This window comes from Xenopus laevis, chromosome 8L, assembly GCF_017654675.1.
Source record: "Xenopus laevis strain J_2021 chromosome 8L, Xenopus_laevis_v10.1, whole genome shotgun sequence".
Lineage (NCBI taxonomy): Eukaryota > Metazoa > Chordata > Amphibia > Anura > Pipidae > Xenopus > Xenopus laevis.
Genome location: NC_054385.1, coordinates 30,873,605 through 30,900,307, shown reverse-complemented (window position 1 = coordinate 30,900,307; position 26,703 = coordinate 30,873,605). Strand labels below are relative to the sequence as shown.

The following is a 26,703-nucleotide window of genomic DNA, read 5'->3' as shown; positions in this document are numbered from 1 at the left end:
GAAAGAGGGTTGATAGGAAGACGGTTTCACTTTCAATGGTTCTAAAGTTACTTCTCTGAGGAAAGAGATGGGAAAGGGCATCTGAGGTTCCTGATCTCTTTCCTAAGCAGAGCAACATAAGAACAGTTTTCCATCTGAACGACTCGCTCTCTCCTATCTCTTTTACAGTACATTTTCAGGAATTAGATGGCGATGCTGTTACAAAATTAATTATATTTGCAATGGAAATGGAAATATTCTTTAACGTCAACTGCACAAAAGCACTACGAACAATTCTATGTTCATTCTTATAAGGTTTACATTTTCTGTAATGTCCATTGGCTTATTGCAATGAGAATTGTAATTGGGCACAGACATTTTTTTAAGACCCGCATTAACTTGGTGTATTTAATAATAAAAATAACAACTTTCAGCAAGACATTTTATGACACACCATATTGGCAGTTGAGTCACTACATGTTCACAAAACCTAGCTATGCACAAAACAAATTGCATTATTTTATTAATGTTTTATTAGCCTACTTAACACAATATTTTTCCTGCTGCAAAAAGTTCAAATATACTTCAGTCTCACTATCAAGAATATAAATCTACTATAGGACAGAGCTATTTTATCATGATTTAGAGCCCCTATGAAGCAAGACGGAGTCAGAGACTAACAGATGCTCCTCAAAGCACCAACATTTGCCTTCACTGAATGGAAGATAGCAGGTTAGCTTTTATTTTGTAGCAAGATTCTGGGATATAGTGTAAGTGAATGATATAATCCATCTTTTTCTTATTTGCCCCATATGAAATTAATTTGTAGACAATGGAGTTTATACAGTCTTTTTTTCTATTCCTTAATGCTGATGCTTAACAGTGGGGCCTGCCAACTCTTAGCCAAGTGTTTATATGCTGCCACACAAATGGACTGGATCAGTTTACCACTGATTTGTCGGGTTTTTTTCTTTTAATTTCTGCCATTTTGCAATTATCTGGGGTTCACGCCATGGAGTCAAGTCGTCTGGCTGTTCAAACATTCCCTGCATTATTTATGGGTATATTTCCAGACTATTTTAAAGCATCTGGTTGATGCAACCTGATCATTTGGTTTAGGCATATTTGATTCCAATTGAACCACATTCAGATACACAAGATCTTTAAATGTGTTTCCCCAAAACACGTAACTCCTATTGTGAAGGCTCTTTCCAAACATTAGTTTATTCCCAAGGATGAATAGAATGTGCATTTTTATATGTATTTGAAGGTGTGTCAAGATAAAATTGCAACACACTCCTAGATATAAAGAACACCATAACCAAGCTGCCTGTTCAACAACAGAGTTTGGTTGAAACCAAATTTGAACATTAAGGAGGAGTTGATTTATTATAGATCAAACAGAAGGAATCCCAGTAGTATTTGCTATTTTACAATTTATCAAAACTTTCCTACCAATCATAAAATATTTTAATGACAACACATATCAAAGCTGATACCATATACCTTTGACAATTCGATAGGATGTGATTTGACTGCTCTGATTGGTTGAATGCCAGTTTGCACCAATGGGATGTAGTGCACATCGCTGCTCAACAGCCACACTGAGCACTTATCCTCCTCGCGAATATGGAGAGAAAGTATTCAGACAAAAATCCTCAGGCTAAATCCTGAACTTTACCAGGCTGTTTGGCGCAATGACATGAAAAGATCTTAAATCTATGTCTTAAATCTTAAGTCTTAAATCTATGTAGAGTTAAAACCATTATGATAGCAGTATTATTTCATAATATTCTTTGCAGAAATTAGGTAGAATTATTTCTGGAACCAGAAGTTGTGACCAAAATGGAAGCAGTAGAAACATGACGCAGCCCAAGTTCAGACACCACGATATACCAAACCCAGTTGCAAACCAGTGCTCCTTTTTGGTAAAAGAAAATCCTCTTGTCCAGGCCACGCCATATTGGCACATATGATACTCTTGTGAATTTCAGCTTTTGACTTTGGACTTCCACATTATAGAGTAACAGGCAGTCCAAGCACATTTATTCCCACTATATGAGATTTTGTGATTATGCAGGAAAAATTAATGATATCCTGTTAGAGAGTTGACACATTTTGAATCAAAGGGTGGTCCCATGGCACTTCTTAGATAGATAGAACTAATCAGGGAAGTATCAAGAGATGATTTTTGTTTTAGTATAATAACCTTTTGCTGTATTACACATTCATGATTTCGTCAAGCCCAAAATTTCCCCGTCGGTGCCCCTAGTCCACATGATCCTAGGGCCTGCCCATCTTCACGCCAGAGCGTTGGGGAGCTGTGGGTCCCCAATGCTCTGTAGAATGCTGCTGGGTAGCATGCTGCCCCTGAAACATTGTCGCCCTTTAAGCTGTATAAAATCTGCTAAAATTATGAAATTTAAAAAAAAAAGTCAATTGCCAAAGTACTTAGAAGAACACTCGTTAGATTAAGCTAGATGTAAGACATTTAGCTTAATGTTTATCTATGTCCTATTTTAAAGGGCTGAGTAAGGAATTATAGACCACTTGGATATGCCCCAATGCATTTTCTAAATGACATATGAAATGGATATCAATGTTACATTTAAAATTTGATTAAAAATAAATTTATAAGGTAATATGAATTACTCCATTAATAAAAGTGATTCTATTCCTAACTTGATGTTTCAGCTACAAGACTTACAAATTGGCAAAGTCTGTTTAAATGTCTCTATTAGCATCAATAAAGAGGTAACATTATGCTTACAGAAACCAGTAATTTATAGTCAGACATAAGTCCAAAACTGATTTCAACTCAGAGCAAAAGCATTCTCACGGGTCTCCAGAGGTATATTTATCAAAAACCCCAGAATTATTTTACTGTTTATTCTTGCACATTTGCTATTGTATGATTTATGGAAATGCTCATCAGTGTAAATGCACAAGAAATAACATTAAAATTGGTCCCTTGGTAATTAGTTGCATGTTTAGCTTTAAATGTAACTTTATGCTGGTAAGTTTCATATATACAGTTATATATTATATTATACCCTTGCCAAAATGGCTCCTTCACAACTACTCACTGAATAAAATAAAAACTTCCCATTCAACAAGTCTGACCTGTCTCTGACACATCTCTATATTGCTACTGGCTGGGGAAAGCTTAAAAAGAAAAACAAAATAAAAACCCATAGCAAAGCAGTATCCAGTACCTCACTGGAAGACAAATATCCCATCCTGACCCAAAAATAACATTTGCATAAGTTCCTGGATCAAACCACTGCTATAAGAAAGTCTTGATGAAAGTAGCTGTTTGGTCTGCAATTATGACCATATTTCAGATCAGTACTCTTTCCTCAGCAGCAGACATATTTCCCTTTTTTAAAAATAGATATATATATATTGGTGTCCTATTCCCAAACAGTAAAGGATAAGAAAAACTGGATTTTCCCCTGATCCACTGCTCTTTTTACGAGACCAAGACTTAGCAAGAGATGCCGGAGAACTGGGTGAGACATTGGTTCGGGGAACTATTCATTCTTTTCCCAGACCAGTGAATTAATTTCCAAGAAGGAGCACCAGCCTGGGACATGCTATTACAACATTCTACCTTTAACCTAGTAACATAGCCAATGTTGGACCCATAGCTGTAATCCACTGAACCCATAAGAAATTAGAATTTACTGGTCTTGTAAAGAACTAGTCTTGTCTTGTTTGATTAGAGGCCCGTGCGTTTCTAATATAGAGGAATAATATGGCTAGGAAGGGACAGTGGAGGCCTCTTCTGAAGTCAGTGATCTGGATATGTTATCTGCTTTAATGTTCTTGGAACCAGGTACACAGTATAAAAAATTACAAAATTGAACCTGGAAAAGAATAATGCCCATCTAGTTTGATGAGAATTCAGTCTTTTAGCAGAATAATGTTATTTCAGGTTTTTATGGTCAGTTTGAATAGTAACCGGTTCCACAGCTCCTTCTAACAGATGACACCATTCTTCCAAGGTCAGTTTTACAGCCAACAGCTCCTGGTTACCAACATAATAATTCTTTTTGGCAGAGGATGATTTTTGGGAGAAGAAAGCACAAGGATGGAGAGGACATTGGAAATCGCTGAGACAGAATGGCTCCAATACAGAATCAGAAGCATCAACTTTAAGGTTTAAAGGATGAGAAGTATCAATGCTTTTTGAACCTCAGAAGACCAGGTGACCTTAGATACTTTCTGACTGAGAGCTAAAAGCAAATCCATGAAAGCGTAAATTAAACCCACAGCCATGGGCCAGTCTAAAACTGAAGAGACCTTTGCTGGTTCCATTTTTAAAACCAGAAGACCAGTTCCAGGAATAAGATCAATGGGACCTGTGTTCTTGTCAAACACATCTGAACAAACAGCATACCATTCAGGCAAGAGGGAAGTATCTTGTACAATAGAATAAACTTGTACTTGTACATTGTGAAGGCAGATCCCTTGCAGCAAGCTCATCCTTAAAGGAGAAATAAACCCCCCATTAATCAAAAATTCCCTTCCCTCCATTGGCCCCCCTTCCTGCTTCCTCCCTCCTTAGTAACTCAGTTGAAAAAGTGTCCCAGTCATGTACCTTGGTATATTTATGCAAAGTAGCACATCATGTTTTGTATCTTTGGATACTCTTCTTTTGCTTTTGCAATCTTCAGAGCTTTCCACGCATGAGCAGTAGGCACAGATACCAGAATGGCCCCAATGTGCGAAATGTGTGAAAAAGCTCAGTGTCAGCACTCACTTCCACGAGGATCCTGAAGATACAGAAGATGGCGCGGAAAAACTCCGCTGCGCTACTCTGCTTGAATATGCCAAGGTACATGCCAGGGACTCTTTTTCAACTGCGTTACTAAGGTTAGCTTTCTCTAGAAATACTCTACCTAAAGTGAAGGGACACCCAGCTATACAAGGCATCAAGCTAATTTTACATTTCCTGAGAGGTTTCCACTGAAGGAGATCCAGGTCACTTGCAATATCCCAACAAGGTGAGTGTAACCTTACCAAGTCCCATCTTCTACATGGCACCAGTGCCTACTTTATACATGAATGTCACTACAACTGGCCAACCTCATATGCAACACTGTACTAAGTAGGGATGCACCGAATCCAGGATTCAGTCTTTTTCAGCAGGATTTGGATTTAGCCGACTTTTTCTGCCCGGCTGAACCTAATCCTAATTTGCATATGCAAATTAGGGGTGGGGAGGGAAATAGCATCACTTTTGTCACAAAACAAGGAAGTAAAACATTTTTCCCCTTCCCACCCATAATTTGCATATGCAAATTAGGATTCAAATTCGGTTCGGTATTCTGCAGAATATTTTGCGAAAAATTCAGGGGTTCGGCCGAATCCAAAATAGTGGATTCGGTGCATCCCTAGTACTAAGTGAGTATGGCATTTGTTCAATGAAACCTTTATTGTGTGGTTAAGAACCACTAGCATCCAAAATGTCTTATTTACAACCTCTGTGGTATAATGCACCAAAATTTTTCTCCACAAGCCAATTTGAATCCCCAGTATAACTATGCTCTACTAAGGACTATCCAAAAACATTGTTTATAATAATTTTTTGCTGTTTGGTACCCTGGAGGTTTCATACGCTCCACTTATTCACGGATTATGGAGAGTAAATTGTATAATAAAGGCAAGAAGTCTTTCCCCCACAATCGTAGATTTTTAGAAGCACCACCTACCTTGTGCTAAAAATGCTACTGAATACGGTAAAGGGGTAGAGTGCCGGTACACACCCACCAATGGGCCCTGGGGAGGGGATTTTTTGGCATGTTAGTACTACCTTAATGTGTGGCCAAACTTCCTGCACTGATAAACACATTAGAAACACATTCTAATGTCAAACATTATGGGCTGCTCTCATCAGTGCAGGTTGATACTGAACTAAAAAAAGAAAAGGCGGAATGTAATAAAACCTTTCTCTTCACTTAATTACATAGCTATTACCAGACAGTTTCTCCCTATGCAGTTTGTTTCTAATGATAACTGATTTAGAGATTTTTCATATATGCTGTCAGACAATTGAAACAAACAAAAATCTGGCCTTTGGCAGAAGTAAGCCCTTGAGTTGCCATAAAGAATAAAAGAAGCTTCCCTATTGCATGATAATTGCACTGCCATTGGAATATAAATGGCTTATGTGGTTTCACGCTGGCGTCCATAACAATGCTACATACTTTTTTGCAATTTCCCTCCTTATTCCCCAAGGCAGGTCTGTCACACTTGCTGTTTTTTTACCAAATGGATCTGAAATTTTAGCATTCACTTTTAGTGCCTTGGCAAGCAAAACATAAATATTAGCTGAGCACAATATCTCTTTGAGCTATCCAACCTCTATTAGTGTTGTAAATTATAATTATGAAGATGTCATTACTTCCAGTTCTACAGGAACTCTCCAAGAGGCTGTTTTTATCGGATACTTCCAGCACTTATACAGGATGACAGAATCTTTTGTTTGCATTATTGAAAATTCTAAATACTATATGCATTCACTTCGATGAAATTGGCTCCACTGAATGGCAGATAGTCAGTAATGTGTCCAGAGAGAGACACCCAACCTCATGTACTTACACACACCTCGAAGTACAAGCTGGACATTCAACCAAGGTCCAAATAAATAGTTAAAAGTGTTTAAAGTATCTAAAAGGCTATTTCTTTATCCAATATGGATTGCATCTAATCTCTATAGAACCTCAGCATGTTGTTACCTTACAATGCCAGGGAACACCATATGTCATTCTTAAAAGACACTTATGATAAATGTTACCAAACCCCAATGGATCAGCTTGGAATATGTTTCTAAATTATTACTAGTAGGAGAACAGTCATTTCCTACACTCTGGTTTGAAAGAAAAGCAACATGTTCCCTGAGAAGGAAGCTTCTTAACATAGACAAAACTGTATATCCTAGGTCTAGGTCCAAGTATCTGGGTTAGATTTAGTGCTTGTACAGGTTAGAAACCTGAATTCTACTCACTTAATCAAATTCAGTACAGCATCTGTGAGATTCACAAGGTGATTGCATCTTACAGTGCAAAAAGGGGCCTTTACTGTAAGAATTGTGAAGCTGAGGAACTCTCTTTCTTATATGGCTAAGTACTCTTAGAAAATATTAAACCAAGAACTGAAGATAAGAAGCCTTTTTCCTCTTCTGAGACAAACGGGGACATGTTTACTTTTTGTAAATCTTCCTTGAACAGCAATTAAATGCAAGCAAAACAGTTGGATTAAATGGATATTTGTTTTTGCTATTATCAATTGTGGATTTCTGGAAATGCCACATAAGCTCATGGCTAGGCTGCAAAAATGTAGGGGTAGCAGCCTGCTGCTATGTTTTTTTAATCATTGTTCGCATTTCTCTAAACTTTCAACTAGCGGCGGACAATAGTTATGGGTGAATATTATTACATTGTTTATTTTATATTGATTAAATATTGGGGCCCTGGACCACAGTGCAAATTTGTTGGAGGGCAGCATCACGAAAGTGGTCCAGGCAGTGCTTAAAGTCAAGAAGATAACCTTTCTTTAGGTGTCACTTTACCAAGGATGCGAAAAAAAACTCTCTCTGGTAGTTTTAAGCCAAAATTTTATTTTTTTTCAACTGGCTGTAAGCAATGCCCCCCTCATCTCAGGTTGAGCACAGGAGAGGTAGACACAAGGGATAAGGAGGGTAGCATTAGGTTGGCCACCTTAGATAACATTTGGGCTGGAAATGCCCCTGCGCCCGATTCACGAACTCATTCCTTTTTCATATGGGCATCATTGAAGTTTTTCTTTTGTAAAAATAATTTCAGAACACAAGGTGCAGCTTCAAGAACACACCCAATTTTATAAACATAAAAAATACCAGTGGAGGTTTCTGCAACTTTACCTGCCAATCCTTTCAATTGACCCACAATAAGTTAAGTGGTGCAAAGTTTGCTCTTGGCCTAGTATTTCATAGCAACAAGTCAAACATTGCACCTGACATTACCTACAATTAATAATTGACTTGCCATGATGAGAATGGACCCAAAAGCCAGTAAAAATTCAATAAGAGAAGAATCAAAATATAATCTCTCTATGTCTATAGCCATCCCCAGCCGTGAGCCTATATGCCTTTTAATAAATCAGGTCCTGCTTCAAAAGCTTTTCACATTTCACTGAAAACCTAACTACAAAAAGAAATAATCAAAGCTGAATGTTTTGATAAACCTGAAATATCTGTTTCTATTTACCTGTATATGATTCTTTTGTTTGAATGTATTCCAAATAGTCAGGCATTTTAGTTCAGCGTGGCTGTAAGTGCCATCAAGTTGTTTTCAAGCTCTATCCATCACGGTAAACATGTTTTTCAATATGATTATAAAAAGTTGAGCGATTTATGCTGCTCTGTAGTGCAAGCCTTGTCTGTGCTGGCGCATATATTTAATATTTAGCCTAGTTTTTATTATTCTGCCTCGTACAGTAAATCACAAAACAATGTCCAGGACATTTTAAAAAATGAGTGTAGAGAAGGTCACTGGTAATGAATTTATTCTACTGATCCAGGAAAGAGTTTCATGTTGCCAACTTTCTACACTGCCATTCATTTAAAGCAAACAGTCATACACAAATATTATTAATAGAAACTAAAGCTTTCTTGGGATGTCAACAGTGGCATAACTAGATGTTACTGGGCTCCACAGCAAATCCAATTTAGGGCCCCGGAATATTGATATTCTACCAAGATATATTAAAATTAATCATAAATTAGGGCCTCATTGGGCCCGCTAAACTTCTCCCCCCTCCCTGCCTGACCACATGGTCTGCTTCATCTGTAGTTAAACTCCTGGATACCAACATATGAGGGTTCCCTTACAAACCTAACTGTGTGCAACTGCACTAGCTGCAATATGTTGTAAATGGATGCAAGTTGTGTGTATTATAGACAGCATTAAAGGGTTCTTCCATCAAAACAAGTTCTCACAACTCTGTATAGTTATACTTGCCACAAGTGTGTCCACCCCCTGTTGAATTGAGTTCAAGTCCACCTATGGATACTGGGGAACCTGGGAGCTACTATGATGGTATTTTGTCAGTGAGCTGCATCAATAGACACTGCAGACTTTTACCTAGGGCCAGACAATTGCGGATCTCGCCTGTGTTTCTCCGAAGGCCAAGAATCAGCTCCCACGCTTCTGCTCTGCCTGCACCTGGAAGCATCGTCTCTGCAGGCAGACGCAATGATTTTTGCACCAAAATGTGACATTTCGCATTTCACACTGAAATCCACCTTGCCTTCAGAAGACAAGGGGAGTTCAGGACAGCGGATTCTCTGCCTGCTGAGAATCTGCAATCGTCAGCATCGTCTGGCCCTAGCCTAAGAATTACAAGTGAACACCTTTTAAATGCGAGCCGTGGAAGTGACACCTTCTCCACTATGAATATTTTAGCTAAAACTTGCACTTCATATGTGCACGCGCATTGGGTGGAATTAGGTCAGCCTCAACTCTCGGTCCACCTGCACTTATGTTGAAATAGTAGGAAAATAACACTGCATTGTGGGTAAAATTCATTTTGATTTGCATCTAAAATTTCACTTTGCACTTGCCATACTTTTATAAATCCTTTTGCCCATCAGAGGTGTTTGTTGCCCCAATCAAAGAGTGATTTACATTGTAGTAACCAGCTTGTGTGGACATTTTGGTTAAGGACATTCCTGCTGTTTTGCCGTCGCCTTACGATTCATATTCCTGTACCTGTTTCCCTCTTCTCTTCCGGTCTAAGCTGAGAGCAAGTGTGGAGCAGGGCTGTCTTACCTGCCATGTTGCAATAAATGTACCAAAGTTCCTGTCCTTCACCTGCTTCACCTGAACTAACACAGCAAAATCATTTAACCCACTGCTAGCCAAGCAGCTTATCACAGCTATGTCCAGCTTCCTTCCTAAATTTACACTGTCTTTCACATCAGCACCTGACCCAATGTGGAGCTTACATGCTAATGACAGTCACACAAATACCTCCACACACTAAGGGTATATTCATTAGATATATTTTAACCTACCCATATGTAGGATTTTTGGAGACAGCCCAATCACTCAGAGGCAACAGACCAGGAGTGTGAGTGTAAGGGAAGTGAATATTGTGACCCCTGGAGGTGGTGGAAGGAATGTAGGGAGACCAGAAGGGGCCCTGACTGTGTATATTTTTTTACAGATTTTCAAAACAGGTTTATCTTGATTTAGTGTAAAACCAATAAAACATTTGCATGGATATCGTTCAGCGAGTATAGCACATAGAGTTCTTGGATTCTTGGAATATATAGCTGTAACAACAGGTAATGCAGGGATCTTAACCACATAAGGAATCCTAAAACATTGGGCCCTAAGTCCACAAAGACTTAAAAGGGAAAAAAAAAAAAAAAAGTATGTCGGAAAAGACACTGAATACAGAGGCTAAAATTGATGATTGTTGAAACATGAAAAATTGTGGTATCAAACAGGAGGATCCTGGATGAAAACATGTCTTTGGTTTTTAATGTTAAAACATTAGTATAAAAATATGATAAGTTTTCATTATTCCCAAACATTCATTCTTCAGACTACTAAGGCAAAAAAATGTGGATGGCCTTTAGTTTCATGAATAATAGCCACACACTTTTCATTTTTAGTAGCAATTATATGTTCCCTATAGTATATGTCAGAGGCTGGATTCCAGGAGGATATTTAAAAATATGGAGGCAACGCAAATGTTTTCGTTGAATGTAAGTCTTAAGTGGATTAATTACATTATATTACAGCTGCTGGAAGAAATGCAATAAGATAATAACCGTGTAAAGCATTTCATCTGTTTTCCTTGTCAAAGACATTTACTAGATGAAATAATTTGAAATTATAGGATCTCCCTTCCCATTCATGCCAACTTTAGAAAATATTTGTCTTGTTAAGAGCATTTGACATCTTCAAACTCTTAAGGTCAATTGCCCAATAAAAAACAGATGTTCTGCTAATTACCTTTCACACATTTAAAAGATTTTTATTTTGGAATTGCCTCAAACTCAGTTTTAGGTTATATCACAAGCCAGGCTGGAAAATTTGTTATGAGTACTGCCGCTATGAGCAGTTCAGGACTGTAGGTTGAGCTGTCAAAATAAGGACTGTCCCATGAAAAACAGGACAGTTGGGAGGTATAAAAGTTGTGGATAATAAACTTGGCTGTAGCAAGCGACGCCAGTCAGCAGCATCAAGGGAAAATTCGGTTTTGAGCTGTATTAAAAGGGGCATTGATTCACTGTAAGTGGTCATTCTTCCACTTTATAGAGCACTGGTAAGGCCCTATCTAGAATATGCCCTACAGTTTTGGTCTCCATCACTCAAACAGGACATTATTGTATTAGAGAGGGTACAGAGAAGGGAAACTAAGCTGGTAAAAGGTATGGAAAGTCTTAGCAATGAAGAAAGACTGGTCAAATTGGGGATGTTCATGCTGGAGAAGAGGCGCTTAAGGGGTGATATAATAACTATGTATAAATATAAAAGGGGATCATATAATAATCTCTCTAATGCTTTATTCACCAGTAGATCACAAGATCACCCATTCCGTTTAGAAGAAAAGAGGTTCCGCCTAAATATTCGGAAGGGGTTTTTTACAGTGAGAGCTGTGAAGATGTGGAATTCTCTCCCTGAATCAGTTGTACAGGCTGATACATTAGATAGCCTAAAGAATTGGTTGGATGGTGTTTAGCAAGTGAGGGAATACAGGGTTATGGAAGATAGCTCATAGTACAAGTTGATCCAGGGACTAGTCCCCCTCTGAGGCAAATTGGACAGGTTCCAAATGTTTTTTTTTTGCCTTCCTCTGGATCAACAGCCAGGTTAAAAAATGTTAAAAGGTTGAACTTGATGGACGTGTGTCTTTTTTCAACCTAACTTACTATGTTATTATATATGTAATGCCTTTAAGGGTAATAATTGAAGGCTGATTCCAGATTAATGAGACTATTAAGACAACAGTACACTGAACCATAGTTTCAGCTATATAGAGTCACCCTTAGTTATTCTAGCGGGGCTGGAACTAGGGGTAGGCAGAAGAGGCACATGCCTAGGGCACCAAGCAAATAATTATTCTTTTGCCTACACCTGGTCCTGACACGTGCTCACCTACCGGCACTCTCCAGCTTTGTGTTTGCTCTCCCCCCCACATCTGGTGCGTGTGCTGGGGAGGAGACAAAGTGGCTGCCGGGGTTTGCCTTGGGTGCTCACCTGGCTTGGCCTGGGCCTGTACTCCCTTGGTGTATTGTGCTGGGATGCCCATTAAAGAGAATATGAAAACTAGGAAGAAGTTCTAGGGCAGGTAAGTGTGTTGAACTTGACATTGAGGAAACAGCCAGTGTTGCCTGTGGTATCCCAAGGGGGTAGCTTGACATTTATAGAACACCCCTATAAATTACCTTACTGTGTGAAAATTAGAAAATTTACTTTGCAGTTACGTCAATGCTAACATTCTGACATGTTTAATAAATCTTAATATACTGTAAGTACTAAAAAAATAAGGCACAGCTAAAATAATACACTTAGTTTAACATTGTGCAGTGCAACATTAAGGGCCAACAATTCCATGAAACATGCCTAAGAAATTTGGAAAGGATAGTGAATTATTGGCGGGGAAAGATATTATAAATCCTATATCTGCTCCAGAGACCAGATACTGTATATTTGTCCTTTTAAACAATCTGAATTGAAGGCTTCACAGAGGAATGCTTGAACAGTTCCAGGTGAGCTCAAGGTCATATCAAATACAATATGAAGAATGTAAGCTCCATATAATCTTTTGCCATCCATCTGACTGGGATGGCAATGACCTTAGTCATGGTGTCATGAGCGTTCCCTGGATTTTAGGGAGAGTGTAATAATGTGACATTTTTTTTTTAAAGTGAAATACATGTTGGAAAAGGCTGAAACCAAATTAGAGATAGTAAGGTAAATTGGTTCAGCAAACACAAAGGGTAAAACAGGAAAGCAGAATGCTGTTAAAATATCCTAAGACATTTATAAATGTTAAGAAATACAAACAAGAACTGTGATATGCATAAATCCATTATTCAAAAAGCTCAGATATTCTGTACAGCAATGCCATTGTCATAGTGACTCCTGTTCTGTAAGCCCCCAGGTCCCAAGAATTTGGGTTAATCAGCGATTGTTGAAGCCCCAAAACATGCACACGTGCATTGTAAGCAAATAGAAGCAGGATAGGTTTTTGAATATAGGATTCAGTTGAATCAGTTCATTGAGTCAAGTTTTTGGGGAACATGTAAAGGTTAAAAAAAGTAATTGAAGACCACCCTAAGCTTTACAAGATTTGAGAGCCTATGTTTACACCCTCAGGGTAGAAAACAAATATCATTAATATACAAACAACTATTAGAACATGCAATTAAAACAAAAAAAAATGTCAAGATTGGGTGGCCAATTTTAGAAATTATTAAAGCAATTGTTCACAATTTTTTCAGTCCAGTTGTTCACCAGAAACAACAACTTTTTTCAATTCCTTTCCTTTTTTTATTCTCTGCTGTTTTTCCAAAATTGTTTTAAAAGTTTAAAATGTAATTTTCTGTCTCTTGGCATTTAATCTGGCAGCTCAGTCATTCAGGTGCAGGTTCTGAGCTGTTAAAATTTGCTACATTAGTTGATACATTTCTCAGCAGCATCGCTGGAGTATTAACAACTATTGTATCAATTCTAACTGCCATCTTTAATGAAACTCAGGGATTCTGCTCAGCTGGGCCAAAGATAAGAAATGTATCAACTAATGTATCCTTTAGAACAGAGTCAGTGACCCCCTTCCCAGAGCTGCTTTAGAAAGACATAAGAAGGTGAAAATTAAAACTTTAATATTTGAAGAACGGTCACAAATAAATGGTAGAAAGTAACTGAAAAAAGTGTTTATTTCTGGTGAACTATCTGAAAACAAATGAACTGAAAAAAGTGTTGGAAGTTGAACAATCCCTTTAAGCGGGCTCTATTTACAACATGAAAAACACAGTACAAACTCAGACTGCTTTAGAGGGTGAAATATTGAAGATGATGAGCTGCATGTGAAGTCAACATGCTATTTTATTGCTTCCTATCGAAATATACCTGTGACTGCTTTATTTATCCGAAAACCAGAGATTTTCCCAAATATGCTTTCCGGCTAGATGCACTGAGGCTAAAAAATGGAAAACAGTATCTCTTCCTTCGAAATTAAAGTGAAAACATTTGATGGATTTCCTCCATGAAGAGTACTTCTAGATCATGAACTGAATGAATAGATTGAATGTTGTTCCAGTGTCTGTGTGGGTTTTCTCTGGGTTCTTCGGTTTCTTCCCACACTCCAAAACCATACACAAAGTTTAACTGGTTCCTGATAAAATCGGCCCTATCGTTTGTGAATGTTATAGGTGCTTAAATTGTAAGCTGCTCTTTATATAATAAAATAATAATATGAAGAAATATAATAATGTCGATTTCTCAAAGAGATTAACAGTTTCTAGTGTTTAATTCATTCTGGATAATATCCCAATGTCCAGCAATAAGCCACCCAACATGTATTTCTTCCATTTCATATACCTTCTTCTTGCTTTCAATAATGAAGTAATGAAGATAACACTATATTATCCCAGGTAATAATATTGTTATAAATGTGACCACATTTTAAAGCATCCAGATAACCTTATACAGTGTATTTATTTACATCAAAGACATATCCACCCTAAAGTCCTTCATTTCTGCAGGACCACATAAAGCTATATTATTAAACAATCAAACAGATGTAATATTACTTATACTATATCCTTAAGCGATAATGATGCCTCCTTTAGCAAATGGTATTCCTGTGACTCCAGGACCAGATGTCTTGGGGTCAACTTTTTTCCTTTAAAATGTATTTTATAATTGTACAGCCTACCAACTTACCAGTTAACTGCTTGTATTGGGGACAACAGGGAGCAGTATACTAAAGCAAGTCACTACTAGAAGCTGAGGTGTCAGTACTGCTGAATAATTGTGTGTCCTGTTGGATCCTGAGGATGACAGGGATGCAAATTGTTGAGAAGGTTTTAGCACGGAAATAAGAATAGCGTCTCCCCAAATAAGGATTTAAGGCAAGAAATCCAAAAAGCAATCCTCCAACTGCTGTTTAACACCAGATGGTACAAAGTATTCTAGCTAAGCTATAGCTGGCAATGCAAATAGGGGGATATTCATTGGTTACTACGGAGTACAGTAAAAGTGAAAATCAAGGCACTTTCAGTTTCTACTTGATTCCAGCTCCTTGGTGTTTGAAAGAAACTGTGGGCAGAGGAGAAGAAAGTTAATGAAATAACCCTTCAAATATAACCCCTCTGTATAATGAACCCCTCCTTGTTCATAGGTTTGTGACACAAACACCTAGAGGGAGTTAGGTGCTTGTTTATAAAGAGTTAATTATCGCTATTTAAACTAAAGGTGGTTATACATGGGTAGATCTGAACATAACTGCATATTGCCCCTTTAAAGCCCATCATCAGTGTGCCTTCTGCTACCAGTTTGATTCATTTTGCTACAAGCAATTACGGAATTTATATCTCTGCTTTAAAATTCCTTTGTGCAATCAGTTGCACAAAGGAACTGTTGGTAACAGTTGGTAACAAGCTTTTCCACCATTGGGGACATCTGCCAGAAGAATAATAGAGGTCCCATATAATCTAGTTGGTGTATACAACAATATAAAGCGCTTGTTAGTGTCTTACTTAATCGGACAGATATGATGCTGTCTTTCTGTGCTGCTAAACCTATAACACATTCAAGATTTACGTTTAATTTTTGGGGTGGCTGCTTTAACCTTAGTGCATTAATAACAAGGGGAACAGACTCCACTGCTACAGGGGAGGCTTAAGACAAGAGAAGGCCAATTAAAAAGACACATGATTTGCCTCCATTCCTCCCCTGTACAACCAGATGTAAAACTACAGGGGAAAACTAGGTGTTTTTGTGGGTTTTGAGAATGGAAGAAGGGGTTCCCCAATTATTTATTTGCTTGAAGACCTGCAGATGTCAAGTTTTAGATTTGGCTCAATTGAAAGCGCCATAACTATCAGAAGTTCCACATCATATGAGCTTGCACAGACAAGAGTCTTTTCCATGTAGTATACAGCTATACCTTTAATTGGACTGCATTTATTATTTATAATTTCTGATCATATATCACTTAGAATATCACACCATATAACCCAGCCCTTATGGGACCATTAAGAGATATATTAACCTTTTGAGTCTGGTAAAGAAATCTGCTTGCCATTTGTGGAGCGTGTGACCTTATATTCTTTTTATTATGCAATTACAGTTTTAGTCATATAAGCAAAATAACATGTCATTTTGTTGCACAACAAGAAAACAACGACAATTCATTCTCTTTTTCTCTTAATAACGGAGACATGGAGGATAATAAAAACTTTTTTCAGGTTTTACCTTTTTCTTTTGCCTAAACAAGTATTTTCAACAGCTTCTTAAAGTTGCACAATGCACAAATAATTTATGTTTGGTCAGACTGGCAGCCACAGAAGAAAGAAGGGGTGGATTTCTTTAATGCAGTTATTCCTTATGAGTGCTCTTGTTTTTTTTTTTTTTTTAGTCATTGTAGAAAAACCATGGAGCTCAATGTACCATGGCAAAAGCAGCACTGAAGCCTGAAATTAGGCCAGGTAAATCCTTGGAAGGAGTCATAAGGCTGTTATTGTCTGCTATGTTTTGATGGTTTCCTTTTATGAACGGCAGGAGGTAAAACTGTTTTAATAATGCAGTGGGATTTATTTTTATTGTTTAATTCCACTGGCTACGTGAAGCCAAAATAGGGACACAATGCTGTCTTAGTGACCATGTCACTATTACCTGTTTTGTTGTCTTTTTTGATCCTGCAGAGCAAGAACTTTACATTAAAGGCGTTGGGCTAATCAAGTATGAAGTAGACACAAATATTGGCTACATATTCTCAGTATTTTTTTTCAAAAGCAGTTTTTTTGGCTGTCGGATGGTTTCTGGGAACTGTATGTTGACCACATGCCCGCTCGATATCGTGATAGTGTGCAGACTAATGATTTTAGCACATTTTACATTTTTAGATCAGATTACCCAGCGGAGCAGCTGACAAAAAAGGCCTGGAAATGCTCTGAAATGTATATTTCTCTTGTTTGCAGAAATTCAAATGGGTAACATGAGATAAAACAGTATTCTGTACAACGGTCAAATGATTGGTGTGACCTCTAATTTAGCACAGATTTATAAATAAATCATAAGAAGCAATGTGGTTTCAATGCAATTCATTAACAAACTCATTTAACTCATTTATATGAACATGCGGCCTTCCTAGCCGGGCATTAAGCTCCAAGGACTTTGTTTTACTACGTGTTTATGACTCTGACTTAGCCGAAGTGGTTCTGAATTGCAGGCTGCTGTTACAGCACAATAAACATGTCTTTTCTGCCTCTAAGATTCCTGCTACAGTATTGTTATTTTGATTGTTGGGCTTTGCTTGGTTGAAAGATTAACCCTAAAAGTGAAGCACGATGAGCCGCTATGCAGAGTGGAAAAACTGATTAATGGAGACCCTAGCCACAAGATGGCAGTGCATAGCAAGTGCACTGCAAGTATTTTGTGTGACTGATGTGTGTATGATGTGATAAGTATATTAGGTATATTAGGAATGCTTGTGTTGCCTGTTATGGGAAGGCCGTCTCCCATTGACTCCATTTTAATAAAAATAATTGGAATTTAAAAAAATGATTTTTTCTCTGTAATAGTAAAATGGTACCTTGTACTTAATCACAACTAAGATATGATTAATCATTAATTAACACAAAACAATACCATTGGGTTTAAAGTTTAATTGATTCCTTAGTGGACATACTTAAGTATGGATTTCAAAATTATGAAAAGATCCCTTATACCACGTTCTACACCTACAAATAGCACATTAAGCACCCCGCTTAATGTTATTAAAAATTAGTGGTAAGCACGACTTTCTCTTGTTTGTTAGTTAGTTTTTACAGGAGCAGTGGCCAGCTCCATGTTGTAGCTTCCACCCTTTCCAGGTATAGTCAGGTGATTCCAGTGGTGGCCAATAAAAGGGCAAAAGTGTTTGGGAGTTTTACTTTTCATATGTTTTATAAGCTACCTTGTAGCTGCCCTCGTCCACAGAAAATCCATGTATGTATAAAAATAAATAGTATGTACAACCAACATTTATATATACTGTATAAACTGTATATTTGTCTTCAAATGACCCACACTCAAAATCAGTGAAACATTAGTTTTTATTCATACTTGTAGAAGTATGAATATATGAATAAAAACGAATGTTTCACTGATTTTGGAGTGTGGGTCCTTTGAATAAACCTTTTAGGCTGAATAAACCTGTTTTTGCAAACTCAAAAATCCTGTGAGTGCTGCAAGCTTCTTTTATATATATATATATATATATATATATATATATATATATATATATATATATATATATATATATATATATATATATATATATATATATATATATATATATATATATATATATATATATATATATAGATATACAAAATTGAAGATTACCCAAGAACTCTTATCAGCGCACCAAGCGATGGTCTCGGTGCATGCTCCTGTTGGAGACCCGTCTCGTCCCCACTTGATATACAAGAAAAAAAAATGGAGTGGCACACAAATCTTTGCAAAAGTGTATGTATTAAAATCAGTCATAACCTTGTTTTCAAATATCTGTGCACTTGTGATCCAAATGGACCAGCCTGGGTCCATAAAAAAAACTCTAGTTGCAGAGGTTTTTATCAGGTCATGGAGGTATTTGGAGTTACAAAGAGTTTAATAAATCATCCTCTCACCCTATTCAACTTTTCTTCTGATCCTCTCACACCACCTGCAATTTCTCCTATTCTTCTCTTTCTAATTTTTGCCAAATATTAGCATTATATAGTAGGATTCTACACTACTTGTACTCTCTGCTCAGAATTGGTCTGGACCTCCTAGGGCCCACCAGAGAACATGGCAAGAGCCCTTATATATGAATATGTACTAAATAGCACTGGTGTGACATGGCTCTATGACAGAAATTAGAGAGTTGATAGGAGTTGTCTGATAGTTGGGTCCACCAGAAGATTCCCAGGTACCAGACAGGCCAGTCAGACTCTAGTTTGCTATGATTAACAACACAGTGATGATCTCTTGCATAGGAAATATCAGAAGAACAGAAGGTACAGGCTAGCTCTAAGGAGTGTTCCCAGTCCCTAAGATTAATCTGTGTTGGAACTGGTTTGAAGCAAATTCAGTCTGGCCAAACGTGAAATACTTTCAATATTTCAACTCATCACATTTGTGGGCTTGGGTCTCAACTGGTGTGAGTGTCAACTATTGAGTTTCTTGGAACAAGCTGATAGTTTTGTTACTTTATATTTAGTGTTATCCCAACTATTGAAACATTTAGTTTGTTTTGCTTCGTAATATGCGGATCATACTCAAAATGTGTGTGAATTCTGCGTGCTTTACTAAATCCCTTTATGCTTGTGATATGCTGCACATTATTGCTGTTTTTATATTGTGTACTGTATTTTCTAAATTGAAATTTTAGTCTGTGCCAGCCCACTCTTTCCTTCTTCATCCCAGCCCCCTTTCTGTTTAGCCTTTTCTCCATTCCCAGTGTTTTCACTTCTCCCTTCTGCCATCTCATTTTCCTGTTCTGTCTCCTTTCTGCTTGCCCTTTTCTCCCTTCATCCTCTCCCTTCTTTTTTCATTTTCTCACCTTTCAACTCTTCTTTTGATTCCTCTTCATATCACATCTTTTCATGCCATACTATTTCTCTTCTCTGCTTTTCTTTCCCTCTAATTTTCTCTCACTTTCCTATATTTTTATACCTTCTTTGAGTCTACCTCCTGATTTTAATCTCATCTTTGCTTTAAGCAGGGACAAAGGCTTTCTAAATTAGACAGAATAATGGTGCACTGCCCAGAAGGAGGTAAAGGGTTTTATTTAGTAACTAAGTTGCCACTAGTGCGTGGGATAGTTGACAATAGCTGTAAGCAGCAGTTTACAGTATACTCGGGATGCAGTTAATTTAGTGACTTTTAGGGCAATAGCATATGGGATATTTTGTTGCCTGTGGGAAAGTGCTTCCAGCTGGCATCAAATTGCCTGAAAATATTAATGTACTGTGGATCATAGGAATTGCCTATTTCAAACCAAACCAACTGTTCTACATTTTTGTATGATTACAGGATTGGACTGGTTTGGAATAGGTGAAGTTGATTTTCAGGTGTTTAATCACCTACAGAGAGAGCGAGAGAGAGAGAGCGAGAGAGACATAGAGAGAGACATAGAGAGAGAGAGAGAGAGAGAGAGAGAGAATCCCCCATGTGCTATTGTTGTTCCCATGTGGTATTAGTCTTACAGTTCACAGATAAGGGCAGATAGTTTGATATTTTTGAGCTAATCATCGATTTCTATGCAATTTTGTCTAGGGTTGCACTTTAATACTGCCAGTTTTTGATCTAAAAAATGTTATGTGGAAAGTCAATCATGCCAAGCAGGACAATTGATTGTAGGTTTCGGAGACTTTAAATAGCTGTTACTGATTTTTCCTGCTATATAATTTTATCCATGAAATTTGTAGCATAAATTATTAGTAACCTTGCTTCAAGCCTACTTTGTTTAAAAAAATGGGTATGGAGTACTTTTATTGATTTAAATGATTTGCCCTGGTGCTGCCATGAGAAAATAGCAATATCGCAAATAAAGTGCTCTCAGGTGCTGATTTACAAATATAGACATTAAATTGTGCATGTGTAGTTGCCAATAGCAGCCAATGAGCCATTTGTTTTAAATAGTCTACTAAGTTATAAAATGGAAGCAAAGATTGGTTGCCACTGTCAACTGCACTTGTACAATTAGAACCTATATAAGCCCTTTGTGGTATTACTAAAATCAAAAGCAATGCTATTACAGTGGTTATTACACTTTTTTGAAAAAAAATATTTTCATACTCACATTTTGGTGACTTTCTGTCTCCTGAAAAATAAGTAGAATGTGCTGGAGGTGTTGACGTTTGGGTGGTAAAGTCAGAGCTTTGGCCCTAAGCAGATCCATCCCTGTTTGGAAATAGGAGGCTCAATTAGTAGGCAGCAAAGGCATCTGGTGTCATGTGTTCTCATCACGGACAGAACTTATATTTCTGCACAAGTGCTTTTATGGATTACGATCAACAAACGCTGTCATTTCTGATGTTTTAAGCATATTATGACGAGAGCACATGCAAAGGATTTTGGAAAGCATATCCAGATGTTTTTACAGGAAACAACCCAGAGTTGCTTTTTTCGTGGTTAGATTTTACATTCCACAAATGGAGATTTTTATTATCTGTGATATCTTCAAAATGGGAAAAGTTTTAAAAAAAAAATGACAGTGACACCTGGCAACCAACCAGGAAGCAAATTCATTCAGAGACTAGATTTGTATTGCTAATGTTAGATAGTACCTAACAACGAGACAACAGTTTCAATTCCGGAGCCAAGAGCTTCAGATTCAGAACCCACAAGTAAAAAAAAAAAGATTATTAAAAGACCAAATTAAAATAACTTTAGAATGCTGTTGGCTACATCAGTATAAACAGTTAGCACCTTTAAGAAGAATGCAATGTTTGATGTGGACCTCTTTTTAAGGGTATCATTAAACCAGAAATCACTGACTCACTCCAGTTCTATAGATCTTTGGATTTTCTGAGGATGGATGATTTAGAGGTTGCTGAACACTAGGCACATGTACAGTGTATCTTGAAATATTTGCAAAATAAATGTTGCCTAAACATTTTTTCTGTGCCAGACTAACTTTGAGAGAGTAAGTCCACTGACAGGGCCATAATTTTTCAAAAATATTTCTGCACCCACCTTTCTCCAGCCAATGCCCTCAAAGCCTTGTTTTTCTGTAAACAGACCTGGAAAAAAATTAACTTACAAAAGTGTACAAGCCATTGTAGGAAATGCTAATTGTAGGTATCGTTTCATGCTAAACAGTATCAGTGAACTATATGCATGAACTGTTCTTCTTCTTAACGCTGCTTATTATAGTAATTGCTTTCTGCTCATTATCAGTCAGTAATGTAGGGCATGTAAGGAGTCAAGCACCCTTACTGTCAGGAAGTGTAACCTATGCCCTATGGGAGGTGTTGCCATTTGGCTCAGGGCTAGGGATGTTAGATCCTGACCTGTTCTTTAATCTATATAAGAGGAGGGAGCACATGTTTGTGTTTTGTTGGTAGGCCTTAGTAAGAAGACCTAAGGTAAGGTAAAGCAGTCCCTAGCTCATTTAATTAATGATTTAGATGGATGTGTATTTAATCCCGTGTTTATGGTGGTATATGTGAATACTGCTACTTCAGTGAATTCAGGTACAACTATGGGACCTGTTATCCAGAATGCTTGGGACCTGGGGTTTCTGGATTAAGGGGTCTTTCTGTAATTTGGTTCTCTATAACGCCTACAAAAAAACATTTAAATATTAATTAAACCCAATAGGCTGGTTTTGCCTCCAATAAGAATACATTAAATCTTAAGATAGCCATAGACGCAAAGATCTGATCATACGAATCGAGGATTTGTACGATTTTCGTACCGTGTTTAGAGAGTTCCGACATTTTTCGTCCGGCGGAGATTGATCGTTGGTTGATCAGACAGGTTAAAAGATTTCTGTCGGCTGCCGATAATATCTGTGCATGTATTGCTGATCGTACGATTTTCAGAGGTCGAGAGATGGGAAAGTCCGATCATACCGTACGATCGGATCTTTGCATCTATGGCCAGCTTTAGTTGGGATCAAGTACAAGGTACTGTTTTATTTTTACAGAGAAAAACAAAATCATTTTTAAAAATTGTGATTATTATATTAAAATGGAGTTCATAGGAGATGGTCTTCCCATAATTCAGAGCTTTCTGGATAATGGATCCCATACCTGTACTATAATTTTGCAGTGTTCTGGTTATAAATTTAGCTATCCACCTATCACCATGTATTAATATTGTGTGAAAATAAATGAATATTCTGTTTCACCTTAACAAGCTTATCTAGTGAGTGCCAACAGAACACTAAAGCCTTTGCACACATGACATTTGTCTTTGCAACACAGTAACGCCTTTATACCAATATACTGTATATATATATATATATATATATATCTATAAACATGGTAAATGCTTACAAACAAGAATTGCAGGAGATCTTTAAAAGAGAAAACATTTGATTTGTCACCACCCGCAGATGCCTGTAACAGTGGTGGGAAGAGAGGTCAAGAATGACATGTACAGATTAACTATAATTTGTACATTCAGTACTGTGTTTTGAAGAACGTGCACCCTGACTGACAAAAGACTACTAAACCCAACTCCTGCTGCTTCTAGAGCCTCAAGTGCCCAATATGCTTGTAGCCCTGACCCTAGCTTGGAGAGTTATACAGTAGGCAATGCTCCCTCTAATTCTTTCTCAGCTATGTGCACAAATATGTGGTGCACACGTTTTGTGTGCATTTCGTAAAGGAACAGTTCAGTGTAAAAATAAAAACTAGATTGGCTGTGCAAAATAAAAAAAATTTCAATATAGTTAGTCAAAAATCTAATGTATAAAGGCTGGAGCGACTGGATGTCTAACATAATAGCCAGAACACTACTTCCTGCTTTTCAGCTCTCTTTGTTTCCACTGGTTGGTTACCAGGCAGTAACCAATCAGTGACATGAAGGAGGGCCACATAGGTCATAACTGTTTGCCTTTGAATCTGAGCTGAATGCTGAGGCTCAATTGCAAACTCACTGAACAGTTATGTCCCATGTGGCCCCCCTTAAAGTCGCTGACTAACTGAGCTGAAAAGCTAGTGTTCTGTTATGTTAGACATCCAGTCACTCCAGCCTGTATACATTACATTTTTGGCTAACTAACTATATTAGAAACATTTTTTATTTTGCACAACACATCTATTTACCCAGTTTTATTTTTACACTGAACTGTTCCTTTAAAAACGGTGTGCTCATGTCAGAATAAAGGCAAAATTTAGTATTTTGTGCACACCACAACGTTTTGTGTGTGCTGGCCTCAAAATTCGTGTGTGCATGCACAACTTAGACGCCACGCTACACCGCGCAACAGCACAAGCTTTGTAGGATGCTACAAAATCTGATGCCCCTAGGCTAGAATGTAAAGTCGAATCAGATAAGTCGGATGGAGTCTTTTGTTCATGCGTTTACATCCGTACACTTTCTCCCCAGGTCCCCATTGCTCCTTAGGTTGTAGCTGGTCAGCACGCAGCTCCTAAAATTTTGCCACCCTAGGGCCTTTCTTGTCTCACCACAAATCAGGGCCTGCACACTGGCCTATATGAGCCACTGTGTTTGGTACCAACCAAAGGAACAATCAGATAGATGCTAGGTTCAACCTGACAATAAATGGAGAGAGCATTGTCTTTTCCTCACACTTCTTCCTGTTTCAGCTAGAACCTGCATTATTTCGTGTCAGGGAATCACAAAAACAGACCATCACAAAATGGTGGCTTAAGTAAAAAGATGTAGTACAATATTTATTGATGTATATTTCAGCTCGGCAATATTCTTTGCTACTGTAGGTCACTTATTAGGATAAGTACAGGTATGGGACCTGTTGTAAGTCTAATAGAAAATCATGTAAACATTACATTAACCGAATAGAATGGTCTTGCTACCATTAAGGAAACATTATAGCTTAGTTTAGATTAAAGGGATATTGTCATGGGAAAAAATTTTTTTTTTCAAAATGAATCAGTTAATAATTCAGCAGAATTCTCCACTGAAATCCATTTCTCAAAAGAGCAAACAGATGTTTTTATATTCAATTTTGAAATCTGACATGGGGCTAGACATTTTGTCAATTTTCCAGCTGCCCCATGTCATGTGACTTGTGCCTGCACAATACTTTCTGGCAGGCTGATGTTTTTCATTCTGTAACTGAATGTGTCTCAGTGAGACATGGGTTTTTACTATTGAGTGTTGTTCTTAGATCTACCAGGCAGCTGTTATCTTGTGTTAGGGAGCTGTTATCTGGTTACCTTCCCATTGTTCTTTTGTTTGGCTGCTGGGGGGAAAAGGGAGGGGGTGATATCACTCCAAATTGAAGTACAGCAGTAAAGAGTGATTGGAGTTTATCAGAGCACCAGTCACATGACTTGGGGCAGCTGTGAAATTGACAATATGTCTAGGCCCATGTCAGATTTCAAAATTGAATATAAAAAAATCCGTTTGCTCTTTTGAGAAATGGATTTCAGTGCAGAATTCTGCTGGAGCAGCACTATTAATTGATTTTTCCCATGACAGTATCCCTTTAAGTACAAGGTACTGTTTTATACAAAGAAAAGGGAAATAATTTTTTACATTTTTGTGACTCTATGGAAGACAGCCTTTCCATAATTTGGAGCTTTCTGGATAACAGGTTTCCGGATAACAGATTCCATACCTGTGTTTGTTCTCAATATTTATTTTTTTTAAATAACAATTTTATTCCTACATCAGAAGATAGTTCCAGCTTATTTAAAAAATAAGCATTTTCAATATCTGCTTAAACCAGGTGATCAAAGGAGTTCTCCCAACTCTCTACCTGACTGTATTCATTCACCTCTCAATCAAACTCAAGATAGGAGTGTAAGTGGCAATGCTAGGCACCCAGTAAATAATGCCTGTGAGTAACCTTATGCAGTTAGGGACTGTTGGGGTATATCTAAAGTACCACCAGAAAAGTGTCCAAACCTAGCCATGCCATTAGTCAAATTAAGCTGGTGACAGGTAGTTTCCATTGATGGACACTTGATGTAGAAGGGTAACACCATTTCTCTCTATGCATCTTCTTATAGGAAACCCTTTTAAACCCTGAAGAGGAGGCGATTTATTGTCTGATTAGATAATGCCACTAACTGGAGAGATTAGGTACACAATTAGGTATACATTACTGTGTGCAGCAAACAGTAAATCTCCTAGTTAAATGGGGATTGCACACGGGCAGATTCAGGGAGATTAGTCGCCCCGGAGACCAATTGCCTCTTCTTCAGGGCAACAATCTCCCCGAACTGCCTTCCCCTACCTTCCCACTGGCTATAATGAAAAATCACCAGCGGGATGGCACTCGCAGCACTACATTTTCCGAAGTCGCCCAAAGTTTCCTTGTGAAGCAACTTCGGACGACTTCAGAAAACGAAGCGATGCTAGTGCAATCCCGCTGGCGATTTTTCATTATAGCTGGCAGGAAAGTAGGGGAAGGCAGTTCAGGGAGATTGTCGCCAGGAAGAAGAGACAATTTGTCGCTGGGGCGACTAATCTCCCTGAATCTGCTCGTGTGCAATCATTTAACTAGGGGATTTACTGTTTGCTGCACACAGTAATGTATACCTAATGGTGTACCTAATCTCTCCAGTTAGTGGCATTATCTAATCAGATAGACTAGATTAGTCTGTGTGGATTTTTGAATGTCTTCACTATATTCATGAACATGAATAAAGTATTTCTCTTTGATCAAGAAAAAACATTAGCCGCATTTGTGATTATGGAGCAGCGCTAGGGGAAAATGTTGGCTCCTGTATACTTGCACCTGCTTTCAGAATAGGGTGCAACCTTTGCAGCCAACCTTAAAGTGGACCTGTCACCCAGACAGAAAAAT

The 26,703-nt window shown here is 37.8% G+C and overlaps 1 protein-coding gene across 4 annotated transcripts in view; it reads right to left on the bottom strand.

Moving 5' to 3' along the window:
* eda2r.L (ectodysplasin A2 receptor L homeolog) overlaps nucleotides 1-26,703 on the bottom strand; it is a 251,666-nt gene that overhangs the window by 120,070 nt on the left and 104,893 nt on the right. For all 4 annotated transcript variants that reach the window (XM_018241095.2, XM_018241094.2, XM_018241096.2 and 1 more), the window contains one exon: nucleotides 21,034-21,134. The gene's annotated coding sequence lies outside the window, so the exon portion shown is untranslated. The remainder of the gene's footprint in view (nucleotides 1-21,033; nucleotides 21,135-26,703) is intronic.